The sequence below is a fragment of the Panthera tigris genome, chromosome B2 (genome assembly GCF_018350195.1).
Source record: "Panthera tigris isolate Pti1 chromosome B2, P.tigris_Pti1_mat1.1, whole genome shotgun sequence".
Lineage (NCBI taxonomy): Eukaryota > Metazoa > Chordata > Mammalia > Carnivora > Felidae > Panthera > Panthera tigris.
Genome location: NC_056664.1, coordinates 94,530,565 through 94,546,559, shown reverse-complemented (window position 1 = coordinate 94,546,559; position 15,995 = coordinate 94,530,565).

Below are 15,995 nucleotides of genomic sequence, written 5' to 3'. Positions count from 1 at the left end.
AATGAAAAAGAACAATTAACACTGTACTGGTTTCTCTAAAGGGGTTACATTTTCATGTTGTGGAGGCAATAGTGTTTAGACCAGTTCTATTACTAACGAAGGAAGGAGATTCAGCGGTATTAGGGATTTTTCAGAAAGCCCTAAAACCATTTTTATTTTCCTTCAAGTTTTGTTTTTTGAAACTTCAAGTTTCCAAAACATTTTCCCCTTAACTTAAGCCTTTGTTTTTCAAAGGAAATTTAATTTAAAAAACATGGGGTTTTTTTCTAAGTTTAAACTTGTATAATTCAAATAAAGACAGATTTTTGCTTGAAATTAATTCTTGTTTGCTTCTGTAACTATGAAGGAACTCAAATTCAAAAGGCGAAGCTAATGCGTTTTCAGAGGTGACTATAACATAGGCTAAAACATTTCAAATTCTGTTCTCACTCCAGATGTTAAAGCATTTCATTTATTTTTTACAAATGTACACAGGTCTTCCTTGACCTATAATAGGGTTATAGCTCAATAAACCCAATGGAAGTTGAAATATTGTAAGTCAAAAATGCATTGAATACACCTAGCCTACCAGGCTTAGCCTGGCCTACCTTAAACATACTCAGAACACTTACATTAGCCTACAATCTGATAAAGTCATCTAACACAAAGCCTATTTTGTAATAAATGTTGACTATCTCATGTAATTTATTGACTACTGGACGGAAAGTGAGAAACACAATGGCTGTATGGGTACAAATGGTTTGAAGTGTATCAATTGTTTACCCTCGGGACAGGATGGCTGACCGTAGGCTGCAGCTGCCTCTGCCCAATATCATGAGAGAGGATCATGTTGCATATCACTAGCCAAGGAAAAGATCAAATTCAACACTCAAAGTATAGTTTCTACTGAATGTGTATCGCTTTTGCACCACTGTAAAGTTGAAAAATCCCAGGTTGAATTATCATGAGTCAGGGACCTTCTGTATTTAATTTCCAGGAAATGAGTAAAAAAAAAAAAATTACCAATAAGTATCAATCTGGAACAGATGTAATGAAAACCTAGTTCAGGGTGACTTTATGAAAGTGTAAGTTGGCAAAAATCTCTGCTAGTTTCCGGGGTTTCTCATTGTGGAAGGAGCAGAATTAGTCTAATGCTCCTATGTTGCAAACCTCTGCTAAGGTAAAAACACAAGACCAAGCAAGCCCTACATTTCTAAGAGATTGAGTATACATCCTATTACCTCTGTGTTATCTCCTGTTGTTTAACTATATATCATGGCTGTGATACAAATCAGGCAAGGTCATAGATCATAGAACTACTCTGAGGAAGTTTCCTTCTCAAAATTTGAGCCTTTTAAAGTTGTTTAGTATCTTCTCCTGTCCCTGCCTCGCCCTCAAAATCACTGCACACACACAATGTTTTTATCCATCCATTCACTATCTCATCTGACATTTGCTGGGCATCAAAAGTGTGCCTGCCACAGGTGCCTGGGTGACTCAGTTGGTTGAGCATCTGACTCTTGGTTTCAGCTCAGGTCATGATCCCAGGGTCATAGGATTGAGCCCCATGTTGGACTCCATGCTGGAGCCCCATGATGGAGCCTGCTTGAGATTCTCTTTCTCTCTCTCTCTCTTTCTGCCCCTCTCCCCACTTGCACGCTCTCTCTCTCAAATAAAATAAACAAACAAACAAACAAATGAAAATGTGCCTGCCACGTGCCATCCTGGGCCCTGAGAATACTACAGTAAATGAGATCCCCTCTAATCTCCAGAAGGCTACAACATGATATGTGTTACCACAAGGGAGTAAATCATAGCTTTATTAGAACACAAAACTTAGCCTATCATTGGGTAGGCTTATCTTGGGTACATAGGCATCTTAGTGTTATTTCAAAAGCAAATGGGTCAGCGTTGGACTGGGGCTAATCAAGATGTCCCATGAGTTTGTCAGTGTGCAGATAGCGGGACAACTGACTGCGGGCTCTGCTGCTCTTCTGCAGCCCCATGAACAGAGACCCTCATTCCTGAGTGTGGCTTAGCTGAGCTCTGCTCATGTGCCCTGTTCAGGAGAGCACAGCCACGGAACATAGCTTCTTTACATCCACAGGTACAGGAAGATAAACAGAGTCATCTCAAGGACAAAATGCAGAACAGAAGTTGTTTGCCTTTGACTTTTCCATCCTGCCATTTCTGTTCCTTTCTACTTTTTATCAGCATCAGATCCCCTGGCCCCTTTCGGACTCAGCGCATACCTTTTCCCCAACCCTCTCCTTATACCAAAAGAGGAAAGAATCCGCCTTTGCTACATGGTAGTTTGTAGGTTGCCACCTGTAGTGGGTAGTTTTCATTTTTGGTTGCCTAGCAACAAAACACTGTCCCGTGCTGGGAGAATACCCAGTTTCGTGAATCTTGGGGGAGGAGAGGGGAAGGAGAAGGAGCCGGAAGTTCCCCCTCCGGGGGAAGCCAAGGAGGTAGCACAAGGCAGTAATGCTGTGAAGCCTAGATGGCTTCATGGGTCTCTAGGGCCAGCAGAAGCAATATCACACATCCAGTGGCTAAGGTGCCAACGCCATGCCTACCCATGTGGTTGTCATGGTCTGAGGTGATTCTTGCATCATTATGGGTTGGATTTTGTGCATCCCCCTAAAATGCTGAACTCCTAACCCACAGTACCTGTGAATGGGTCCTTATATACAAACAGCATCTTCACAGATGATCAAGTTAAGATCACTAGGGCAGACCCTAATTTAATCTGACCGTGTCCTTTTAAAAAGAGGACATTTGGACACAGACACACATACAGGAAGAACACCACATGAAGTTGAAAGCAGAAATCAGGAGTGATGCATCTACAAACGAAGCAATGCCAGCAAACCACCAGAAGCTAGGAAAGAGAAGCATGGAACAGATTTTCCCTCTTGCCTTTCTAATAGCTTGACCTCAGACTTCTAGGCTCATGAACTTTGAGAGAATTTTCTTTCTGTAAATCCCCCAGTCTGTGGTACTTCATTGCAGCAGCCCTAGGGAGATGATGTATCCACTTTTACCCAACTTGGTTTTCCAGCCTTTCTGTTGGTTCATTGTATTTAAGGTTCTCCTAACCAATTCCTTTTTTTGAACTAGAGTTCGTTTCTTATTTGTACCTTCAGACCCTAACTGGTAATTCTTGCAGTATCCATTCTTCCTTTTTGCTTTCCCAGCTGCTCCAGTTGCCACCTGAGGATTCATGAGGTTCTGGGGAAACATGCATCACCCCAGTAGCCAGGGTGGAGCATGTGACCTCTGCTTAGCCAATCAACAAAGTGACTGGTTTCTGAGTGGGCACGGCCCAGAGAATGATCTAATCATGGTGGAGTGCCAGACATTTTCTAGGAATGCTGAGGCGAAGATACTCTGTTTCCTGCTGTGCATAAATAAATATGTCCGTAGCCTAGCAATTCTGGCAAGGTTACCTCAGAGAAAAGCCAACTGTGGGAGGCAAGAAAGAAGGAAAGAAAGAAACCCCATTCTCTGGTGGTATCCTTGAGTCACCGGACCAGGCCACCTGAAGTGAGTTCTCCCTGGGGAAAGCCAATTAGTTCCCTTGATTATTTAAGCCAGTTTGAGACCAATTTTCTGGTATCTCCATCCGAAAGCATCTGTGCTGATACACCCCATTTATAGTTTACATAACATTCACAGAATTTTCATGTGCCTCTAAGTTATATACTATTTAAAATATGGTGTGTCTAATTTTGTAATGAAAACACTTTAAAAACACTGTCAGTCAGTCATGAACATGATGTTTGAAGTGAGCACAGGGGTTCTCATTTAATTCCTGACATGCTGGCATTGACCCGGAGGGAAATAATAGTAGGGGTGAAGGTGGTGGCAGCTCTCACTTCTCAAGTGCCCACTTTGTGGAGGCAATTTGAGGAAAGCTTCTGTGAGACAGAAACGTCACATCTGGGACTTGAGCAGTACACTGGAGTTCTCCAAGCCCTTTGGCTCTTTGGGACAGTAGGAGTGTCCAAAACCTGGACCAAACTCCCATCATCCTAACTTGTGTCCATACCTGCCTGTTCCCTGAGTCATGCAACACAGATACCAAAGGTCCCGTGATCATAGCCTTGCCCATGAACAGGAACGAAAGAAACAAATTGGGAACTCCAACTCTGCCCTGAGGGGGTTGGGGCTGACAGCCATTCCCAGTATGGTTTATGGCATACCCTGGCTACTCCCGTGTGCACGGAGCCAAGCTTCCCTCCATCTTCCAGCCCGGTCCCTTGGTTTGTGTGGGTGGATTCATATTTTGGGTCCTAATTTACGCTCTAGTCCTCTATTGTATTAAAAGATCTCCGAGGGGTGCCTGGGTGGCTCAGTCGGTTGAGCGTCCGACTTCGGCTCAGGTCGTGATCTCGCGGTCTGTGAGTTCGAGCCCCACGTCGGGCTCTGTGCTGACAGCTCAGAGCCTGGAGCCTGCTTCCGATTCTGTCTCTCTCTCTCTCTCTCTGCTCCTCCCTCCACTCACACTCTGTCTCTCTCTCCTTCAAAAATAAATAAACATTAAAAGATCTCCAAACCTTCAGGCAGTTGCTGTTCAGGGGCTCCCTCTTAGCACAGAAAGATCTGTCCCTGATGGGAAAGAAGCACAAACCCCACCTAGAGATACCTGCAGCCTTGCCCTTCCTAATTACTAACCTTGACTTTACTCATGGGTTCTAGCCTGCCTCCTGTCTGAGTTTAACCCGTAGCTGCTGAAGTAGGGTTTTACTGGCTACCCTTCTTAGAGGCTGGCCCCACTGCTGGCAGCACTTTCTCCCAGGACCCGCTGCCATCGCTGCGTTTAAGCCCTTCTCCAGCAAGAACTGCAGCAAGTTTCATAGCTGAAGGCATATGGATTATGACACTTCTTCCAACAAGCCTCTCGTAATTTTAGCTCTTCTTACATCAGATCCTGGGGTTCCAGAGTTCATTCCCTTGAATCCTGTCTATTTCTCTTTCCTTGAAGTGCAGTGTCACCACAACCTGGGTCTCCTGTTTCAGAGTAGCGAACACTCATTATCCAAATATTTACCTCTGAATTAAGATACAGGAGTCCTTGAGTACTTGGAACCAGAGAATAAACCAAGTGAAAAATGTGGCTGTGAATGAAACATGTGAATGGAATGCCTAGGGGAGCAACAGCAGAGGGATTTGAAACAAAGAGAACCCCGGATGTGTGAGGAGGATACTAGACTTACATGAGAATCACTTAGTGACCATTACATGTCAACAGTGCACAGTAGCAGGAAAGATCATTAGCAGAAATGCTTATTGTGGAGCCTAGGAACCAAAAAAGTAAAAGGAGAAAAGAGGATAATGATGCCATTTGCATGTTAATTATCCTCATTTATGTAAATCACTTTAAGGACATCATCAAATGTTTCTATTTTACATATGTTTCATTATAATAGTTTAATATGATTTATAGCAATGATAGTATCAAATGCTTACAGATTTAAAAAATTAAAGGGACAATTGCTCAAGGTTATATATGATTCCACCGGCAAGGAATTACACTGAGTATTGCAGAGATAAGCAAGGATGTCTGCCCAGAGCTCAAAAGGTAAATGCACACGTGATAGTCATATAAGGCAGAATAGGTGTGTGTGTCTGAGAGTCCAAGGTGCTGGAGGTGACATCTAATTGAGTTGGAGAGGAATTGGCTTTTGAGATTAGATAGAATTTAGACAACAGAATCAGAAAAGGGAGATGGCGTCATGTGAGATGCACAGCCAGTGTGCTAGTATTTATGCTATTTTAGTTTGCCCTCGCTTTTTTCTCTGTCAGCCTGCTGTTAATCCATTTGGGAACAGAAGAGAAAAAGTTTAGTTAGAGCCCTCTCAACACAAGATTCAAGAACTCTGCAGACTAATACTTACCATGTTTGGCCAACTTTAAATGTGCTCTTTTCCCACACTAAATAAAATAACAGACAGAATAAAATAGATGTTTGTTGTCAACAGCACCCCATTTTCAGTGGATTCATTTTTATAAACAGTTATCTAGCTTGTTTTCTTCTCCTTGCATTTGGAGAACTAGAAGTCCATGCTTTTCCTCATTGACAGCATCCTGGGTGGGAAGTCATTCCAGATTTATTACAAAACGTAGTGACATTTCCCAGAAAGATGGAATCTATTTTGACCGTTCCGAGCATTGCCACCTTAACAGGATATCTCATTGCGTTTTTGCAATACCCATGTCTGGATCAGGGCTTGGAGTCTAGGGTCCCACACCAAGGAAAACTCGGAACTTTGCAGATTCTGGCTTTCTTTGTGCTGAATCAGGAAACAAAAATGTCACTTTTTGTAACTCTGGGTTTATCCTATTCTCTCCTAACCAGATGCACATACTTTGAAAAGATTCCCTTCTTTTTTATCAACCATAAATGTGAAAACAAAGGCTCACTTAAATGATATTATATGGAGAATATTGAGTCTATTATGGGCATCCCTTGATGTGGTACAACTTCCTGATGAATGGTCACTAAGAAACTGCAGAAGGAAAACTTATTTTATGATACTGGGAGAGTTTATTGTTGAAAATCTATTTGAATTAATGGATACTTCTAAACACAATGTCTGTGTTGTTGTAGGTAGAGTAATTCTTGAAAAGTATGTCTTTGCCTCTCAGACAGAGATCTACTTGGTTGTTCTTTGTTTCCCACAGAGATATTTGCCAAGTTTAATCATTATTAAACTCATCCCAGATTCGTTTAGTGGACTGCCTATGACCAAAAGTTTACTTTGAATTATTAAACTTTCAACTAGTTGTGTGTAAGAATTAAGTTTAGAATGACAAGAAATGGGGCAAGGGTAAGAAACAAACCTCTTTTGCCATTTCATGATGAAAAGTTGGCCTAGTGCAATTTATGTGACCTTGTGTAACATTTTCTGTCATCTTTGGCAGCTTAACGTTGACTTTTGTAAGACAGCACATAAAACAAAAACTAAATATTTCAACATTCATTTAAAAATGTTTATTATGAGCCAACTGTGGATAAGTCTTGGTGCTGGAGATACAGCATCTAAAAGATAGGCATGGTCCCTCCCTCACAGAACTTTCAGAGAAAGGAGAAGATAGGCTAACAACTGAGCAGAAGCAATCAAGGGTGATGAGTTTTGTTCATTATCCATAAAATAAATTGAGAAGCAGTGTTAGTTACCAAACAAGGCAGAGGAATTTTAAGTATCTAATTCTCCTGGAAGAAAATCTACCCATAGACTTTTTATGTGACAATTTATAATTTGCCTATTCCTTAGTTTAATAGCAAGTGGCTAAGTTTTTATACTATGATAAGAATAGAAAAGAAAAATGTACTGAACAATTCATGATTACTGGTTAGGATCTTGTAAAAGAATTTATAGATGGTCCTCGGAGGAGACGATTTGAGTACGTCTGTTAGGAACTTGACATGGGAATAAATGAAAATTTAGTTTTTATCAGAAAAGCAAAGCTGTAACTATGTAATTTAATAAAACTAAGAGCAGAAGAGGAAACAGAGCATGTTTTAATCAATTTTGAAATAACTTCTACAAGCCAGTTGAAATTTAAAAGCTAGATTTCAGCTCCTGTATCTAGTTTTGTTTTATTCAGAACTGCTTGGAGCACTGGATGGGAGAGGTAAGACCAAGGCCTCCTCCTGAGCAGTGAACAGTTCCTTGTCAGGCAGGTAAAAGTTATCAGATAATCCACCCACCACTCTGAGAAGAAAAGTCACTCTATAGTCAGTAAAGAACATTTGTAAAACACAGCCCTTGAAAGAGCATGGCTGCTTCGTGATTAATACAAGTTGGCTGAGCAGAGTTTATGCAGAAGACAAACTGAAGAGATAGACAGGAGGGAGGTAACAAAGTACTAGAAAGTCAGGACAAAAAGGTTAGGTTTTAACGCGAGTGAAATAAAGCTTTCAAGCCATGGGAAGGAAGCAGTAGAATAACATTGTTAGACGATTGGTTTTAGAAGAATCTTTCTGGTTGCATGGTAGAGAATTGGTCACAGAAAAGACTGGAATCAGAGTTACAAATAGGAGACCTTCTCAGTAAGTGAGAAATGGCCAAGTCCTGAACCTTGACGATGCAGAGAGGAAGGGATGGACTGGGTAATTGAACAGCAGTGAGGGTTGAGAGGATGCTTCCAGATTAAGTTGGATGATGGGGGCATGGAACTAGACAGAAATTGCAGGAAGAGAAGTAAGTTTTGGTAAAAGAGAGCTGGAATTTGAACATTTGCATGTAAGATGCCTGTGGGTAGAGAATTCTGGAAGCTGGACACATTGGCCTGGAGCTTCAGAGAAAAGATCTAGACTTGAGATTAAAAAACATTGTGTGAGGGAAATCCCCCAGCAAGAGCAAGTGAGGAAAAAAGAGAGTCAGGGAAACAGCCTTGGTAAACACAGACATTTAAGGGCTGGGCAGACAAAGAGGAATTCTAATAGATGACAAGAAGTAGAGAAAACAAAAAACAGGCAGGATCGGGGTCATGGGATCTTAGGATGGAGTGAATTTCAGAAAGGAAAACACGGTTGATAGTGTCAGTTGCTGTAGAGAGTGAGTGAGGTGGGTCATTGGGTCCTTTGGTATGGACAGTTTCAGGAATCGGGTGGGGGCAGAAGTCAGCTTGCAGGTAGGGTGAGGAGTTCATTGGAGGTGAGGAAATGGAAACAAGAAGTGTAGCCTTGCATGAGGCTCTGCCTTTAGAAAAGGAGAGAGTGGTTAGGAAATCTACACACCTGTGTGTTTCTGTTTGGGGGTAAAGTAACACCCTCCCACACACACACACCCCAAAAGAAACACTGTCATTTGTTTTATTGCTGTAGCATGATTGTGACAGAATGATAGAGACATGTAAAATTCTAACAATAGACATCCTAAAATTTTCCATAGTTCTTTCCTTCCTTCCTTCCTTTCTTCCTTCTGTAACTCAAGAAAGAGAAAAATTATCTTTCGTGAGCAGGAAGAAATATAGTAATGCAAAGGAATTAGATATAAATGCAAAATTTTGGAAACAAATAACAAAAGCATCAGATAACAGAAACAATGCCAATTTGTAATCCCAAATCCACATACTTCTATTTGCTTCATTTTCAGATCTTATCTTTAAAATGGAGGCCTGCTTTTTTGAAAAACAAATAGAAACCTTTTACAGTTATGTTCTGAAGGAAATGTATAGAAGTTAAAGTGAATCAGAAGAATGAGTAGACATTCATTCTTATGTGAACAAAGGTCAAAATTGCTCTTTTAAAGCAGTAATTTTAAAGCTCAGTCGGTTGAGCTTCTGACTCTGGCTCAGGTCATGATCTCAAGGTCTGTGAGTTCAAGCTCCGTGTCAGGCTCTGTGCTGACAGCTCAGAGCCTGAAGCCTGCTTTGGATTCTGTGTCTTCTCTCTCTGCTCCACCCTCCTTGTGCTCTCTCTCTCTCTCTCAAAAAACAAACATTTAAAAAATTTAAAATAGTAATTGTATGTTGATTACCTCAGTAATAGAAGGAACTTTAGAATTCATTAACCCATTTTACAGATGAGAAAAATGAGGCCCAGCAAATCAAATGACTTATCAAATGATACGACCAGGATAAAAACTTTTACATCTTTTTTTTTTTAATTTTTTTTTAATGTTTATTTATTTTTGAGACAGAGAGAGAGCATGAACGGGGGAGGGGCAGAGAGAGAGGGAGACACAGAATCGGAAGCAGGCTCCAGGCTCTGAGCCATCAGCCCAGAGCCCGACGCGGGGCTCGAACTCACGGACCACGAGATCGTGACCTGAGCCGAAGTCGGCCGCCCAACCGACTGAGCCACCCAGGCGCCCCAAAACTTTTATATCTTAATATCCATTCAACCACCAGCACCCCTGAGAGATTTCCTCTTCCTAAACCAATACGAGTTGCTACTGGTGATAAAAAGGAATATAATAATTCTGTCCACTTAACTCCCAGGGTTTCTTGCAATAATGAAAAGGGCATACAAAGTGCTTTGAGCTCTAGAAAAATAAACTGTACTCATTGAAGGCATTTGTCTTCTACTAATTCTGCAACTTTGTGTTTACATTTACCTCTTCATATTTTCTTGGTTCCTCTCTGTATTGTTATTCTACATCTACCATCTAGCTTCCAATGCTTCTGGTCCCTAATTTTATACACACACATGCACACCTTTGTCTCATAAGCCTAGTCTCCTTTTCATAAAGCTGTCTTCATTTCTGCCAGTTCTGTGTTTGGGTTCTACCTGGTCACCATGTGTCATGTGTGTCCATGCACACAGATGGTCTGAGCTTCTTTACTTAAGGATAGTCCCTGTCCCTAAGCCTTGTTCCCACAATTCGTACCAAGGCCAACCTCAAAGGACCACCATTTAAGGGTCCTCTGTGGATTAGAAACAGGAGGTTGTACCACATGTTTTCTACTGGTTCTGAGAGCTCCTTGCACATGACATTAGAACTGAAGATACTTAAGGGGGAAAAAAGGAGAGCAAAAAAAAAAAAAAAAAAAAAAGAACACCCTTAAAGTTAGTCCTGCTGTTGACAGAAAGCAGAATTCGACTTTGGAAAATGTCCATTCCTTAATATCTCATATTGCTCTCATTTGTAGTGTGAAATGATGCAACTCACATTGTGCTTTGTCCAATAGTGTAATTAATCCCCATGAAAGAAAGAAATGAATCACTGCAGCAAGACTCTTGCCTCCCAAATGACTCTTTCTCAAATTAGAAATGAGTAATTATTATAAGGATAAATAACTATGAGTTTCTCAGAATAGATAAATTTTCTCAAGTTGTGAGACAGTGCTCACAGGATTCCCCTATCCCAAATCCTGGAAACGCTAAGCTTCTGACACCCCCATTCTTGCGTTCAGGAACTGAGACATTTAAATGGGCATCAGTGGAAAAATCCACATCGGCTCACAGGATATGAATACGGTTTCCTTGCTTCAAGTGGTATCTTAATGGGAATTGTGTTTTGCACTCCAATTAAAGAGGCCAAGCCCTGGAGAAAGGCTTTAACTTTCAATAGCTGTATATAAATAGAGTGGGGGAGTGAACAATCGCCTTCCCGCTTTCCCAGGCCAGCCCTCAGGGCCATCAGACCACAGAACCAATCACATGAGAAATGTCACTCGTGCATTACCATGGTGGTTTCCATCTTAAAGGCTGGTATTTACCATTCAGTCAAGAGCATAATGTAACCAAAAAAAAAAAAAAAAAAAAGATTATTCGTGGTGATAAAGTTAGTCCAAGGCAAATCCCAACTTCTTTGGGAAAACACACTCTAGAGCAATTCAGGTGTCTTCAGGAGAAAAGACGTTTATCTTACCTCTTTGTTCTTAGAGGAGTTCGTTGTCTCACTTCCAAGCTTCAGGTCCAAGTTAGGCTAACATCAGTTAATAAGCAGGCTAATGTAGGGGCATCTGGCTCAGTTGGTTGAGCATCTAACTTCAGCTCAGGTCATGGTCTTATAATTCGTGACTTTGAGCCCTGTGTCGGGCTCTGTGCTAACAGCTCAGAGCCTAGAGGTTGCTTCAGATTCTCTCTCTCTCTCTCTCTATCTCTCTCTCTCTCTCTCACCTGCTCATGCTCTGTCTCTCTCTGTCTCTCAAAAATAAAAAAATGTTAAATTTCTTTTTTAAAAATAAGCAGGCTAATGTCAAACAAATTGCTACCCCATGCTCTGGCCATGGTAAATGGGCATGGGTAGCGAATGTTGTCTGTCATGCACTGTTCACTCTACTCCAAGCTTGCTGAGTAGAAGCTGAGTTATGGTTTCTTGGCTGAGATCAGCTGTCTCCAGGAACTTGAGTAACTTATCTCTAACCCAGCATGTGTATGGAGAGTAGAAGGGCCAGAACATAGTCAAACACACGACTGTCTTCCTGATAACCTGCTCATCTTAAGACAACAGCAAAACTTTACTTGAAAATGGGCCAAAACTCTCCTTCAAGTAAAAGCATTAAAATTTAAAAATAACAACGTTAATACCATGGTAGGCCAGAGATGTTCTGTGGGTGGTGCCTTCCCGCTATCATCCTGACCTCAAAAGACTCCAGATAAACCACAAGCATTCCAATTTCTCTCAGGAGAACATTATGGATCCATCCTCCATGAATTTAGCTAATTATTTATGAAGTGATTTATATTTCAGTCTAAACTATCTTTTGAGGATAACAAGTATCTGTAGACTATTCACAGGGAGTCTGTTCTTGTTGGAGCTCAGTTTCTGTCTCTGGAGTTTTACGGGTTATTTCCCCCTCCTATTAACCCAGATTTTGAAAACAAATCTATGTCCTTCCCCCCTGCCCCTCCAGTTTGGATGATTTCACAAATCCTTCCTCAACCTCTGCTTTTTCAGACTGAGAGTACTTTCTCATTTTGTTTTGTTTTTCAGCCATTTCACCAGGAATATCAAGTAAACTATAAATGTCCAACTTAGAAGTAGGCCACAGATCTTTTCTCCTCGTGTCTTGATAGATAATCCTTATGGTGAACATGGGGATAATATTCTAGAAAGAGATAAAAATAGACTGCACTGTTTCTCAGAGCATTTCCAGGGATCTTGGCTTATTTGACTCGACCATACAGGGCAGATTCCTCCGTTTTACAAAAAGTTTCTCAGGTTACCAGCCTCCCTCTCCCCTCCCCGTTTTTGATGCGGGTAAAGAGAATCGTTATTGGGTTATTAGACCATGTCAGAACATTTACTCTTTACATACAATGACCTTTCATCCTAACTTCACCTCTGGGAAATGGCCATGATTATCTACATCCTACAAACAAGCAATAGAGGCTGAGAAAAACCTTAAGAATCGTGCCAAAGGTCACAAAACTAGTAAGTGGCAGGACCAGGATTCAGACCCAGGACCATCTGGGTATCCAGTTAAGTAGCTGAATCATTTTCAGCCCTGTCATTGGGGGAGGGGAGAGGGGGAGGTTCGTATCCCTTCAAGTTGGCTGTCGTCTTTTAGGATATGGGTGCAGCCTTATATTCACGGTTCCTTTACACCAGCTTTGCATTTTAATTATCTTAGGCTGAAACTATAATCACAGAAACATATCTATTGCATCTGTCTCTGTAGCCTTTTCTTTGTCTGGAAGTCCTGTTTGGAATGGGATTATAGCACATTCACCAGCATTGATCCCATATGAGTAAATGTGAATGCGGCACCAATGTTATTCATTAAAAACGTGGGATGCTACCAGTTTTCAATTTGAATGCTTGAAACTGTATATATGGCTATTTTCCACTTGTAAATTCAGTCTTTTATCCCTACGAAGCATTTGAAATGAGAGAAATAAAAATACTGTTGCTAAATATTTGGGGGATTATTTTGTAAGCCAGTGAAAACAGCATCTTTCATTTGCTTCACCAATGGTGGGAAGCTTTTCTTTTTTATTTTCCTGAATAGGTCCCCTGGGAATGAGTGCACATAACACAAAATAATATTCCTTTAATTAATTTTCCAAAAACACTATTATTTCCACATGGTGACATCCATCTCCCTTTTCCAAAATGCCCCAAAAAGCTCCCCAAACAGATTCAATACAACTCAAAAACATAAGGGATGGCTTATTTCGACTTCTGTACTAAAGGCTAAAGCAAGACAACTTTTTAAATGATGCACATGGCCAAAACTGTAGATTATTTTCTCCAAATTATAATATTTTAAAATTAAAATAAATTTCACCACTTTCTCGGGTCTTTGTGCAAGTGTGAACTCATTAGGACTCTTCGTTGTCAGGGGGATTTGGGGTGCAATATGGCAGCTAGCTGCTGAGCAGAGCCAGGGGCTAAATCAGAATTTGGAATTATTAAACATTGCTGAAACATCTATGCTCTTCACTAGGCACAGTGTAAGGCAGTTTCACTTATACGTATTCATCTTATCTGACTAATTGCAATTAATCCTGGTCAAATAAGTTTAGGAAATAAGGTACATTGTTCCTTCTTTCCTCTTGACAACACACACGGGGGAATGCAATGCAATAAAATGGTCTCTATCTTTGACAATGGAACTGCTTATCCTATAACATCACATAAAGCTAGTATTCAGTGGAATACGCTTTGGAAACTATCAGTCACCAGAGGGAAGGGCTCAACATCTAACTCAGAAGGGCTTCAGGCTAAATTTTTGTCCTTCAGTTTTATAGGTGTCACTTGGACAAATCGTAAGACCTCACCTAGAAAATATGGGGTGGGAATAATCCTTGTTCTGTCTCAGGGAAATGGGGAGAAAGAAATGAAATCATGAGTGCGAAAGCATCTCTTCAACAGAAAACTTGCATGTAAGTTAGTTATTATTTTCATTATTAAAAAAAGAAATTATAAGAGAAAAATTGGGTGACTTTTTTGTTGTGGCACAGTGGGTTCACAAGTCAGGAGACGGGCTTCTCTCACATCAAATTTTACAATCTCTCTAAAGATCTCAATGTGACATTTGGACATGCTCTCTCTGTTTCTCATAATGTGTCTGAGATAGAACCTAAAGTTTTTGTTTTATACCTTAGTACATTTTTGAGCCAAGGTTCAGAACCACCAGAAACACAGGAGATAAAATACCCCTGTCCATTGGCTGAAATAAGAAAGAAGAAAACAAATTTGGGGATCACTGGTTAAAGCAAACAGGCTGGATTCCCAACAAGACAGATAAGATAACTAGTTACTGAACAGAAACTTTGATGTCTAGGGGGTTTCTGATATATATTATTTTGGTTATGTGGCATGCAGACTGAAGTCTGTATTTTAACTTATTTTGAAATGCACTGTTAAATGTGGCTTTCCTTTAATTTGTAATAATAAGTTATCCATGTTCCCAAAAAAGGAATGTATAGTAAATAAACTCATAACAACTTGGTCCCTTCCCTGGACCTCTGTCATTGTCAATTTTCATTCTCTATTCTTTGAGTTTAAAAAATATTTTCCAGGTTAATATTTAATAATCCTTTATACTTAAGGCTTCATACGGATATGGTACCCTAAAAAGTCTTAAAATCATCCTTCTAATCAGATGTTATCATTTTAACTATGCTTCTCACACTGAGATCCAAAAAAGAGTGTTTAAGATATGTGCCTGAATCCTTAGTTGGTAATTAACAGGACAAATGGGCTAAAGCAAAATGATAATAAGTAATATGTTTTGAAGATATACTATGTGCAAAGGCCTGTTTATATTTTTGTTTTGTTTGTTTTGCCCTGCAAAATTGGTACTATTTTTCCTACTCTACAGATGAAGAAACTTGGGAATTAAGAAAAACTTGAACACCTTTTTAAAAAGTTCAAGCAGTTAAGGGCACCTGAGTGGCTCAGTTGGTGAGGCATCCAATTTTGTGTCAGGTCATGATCTCACAGTTTCAGAGTTCAAGCCCTGCATCAGGCTCTGTGCTGACAACCTGGAGCCTGCTTCAGATTCTCTCTCTCTCTCTCTCTCTCTCTCTCTCTCTCTCTGCCCCTCCCTTGATCATACTCTGTCTCTCTCTTTAAAAAATAAACATTAAAAAAAAAAGTTCAAGCAGTTGAAGTTTGGAGCTGGGATTTTGAACCCAGAATGGTTTGCCTCTAAGACTGACCATTTTTCAGTGAGTAATACTGCCTCTCCATATCACATCAGGTGTAATTTTACCTCACGTCATAGCATATTTGCCTTTTACAGTTATGTTCACAAGCTTTGGTTATCAGAAAGTAAAATAGCAGAGTTTTCAGTATTCAGATTTGAACCTATCCCCCAGGAAATATTTTGCCCAGATTAGTGTCATCTAATTGGGCACTTACGCTTTTTGTGACAAAATTCTTCTCACTTCATGGATTTAAAACAGCTATTCAAAGCACACCTTCCTATTAGGCACCCATGGCAAATCTATTCTTTTTTAAGGACATGAGCTCACACGATGACATATACTTTGGTATCAAAAGTACCTTAGAAAGTTTGTGGATAAGCCCTTGTTTTCCTTGCTGATTTTCCAAGCTTTTAACAAACAAGATCAGGGGCACCTGGGTAGCTCAGTCGGTTAA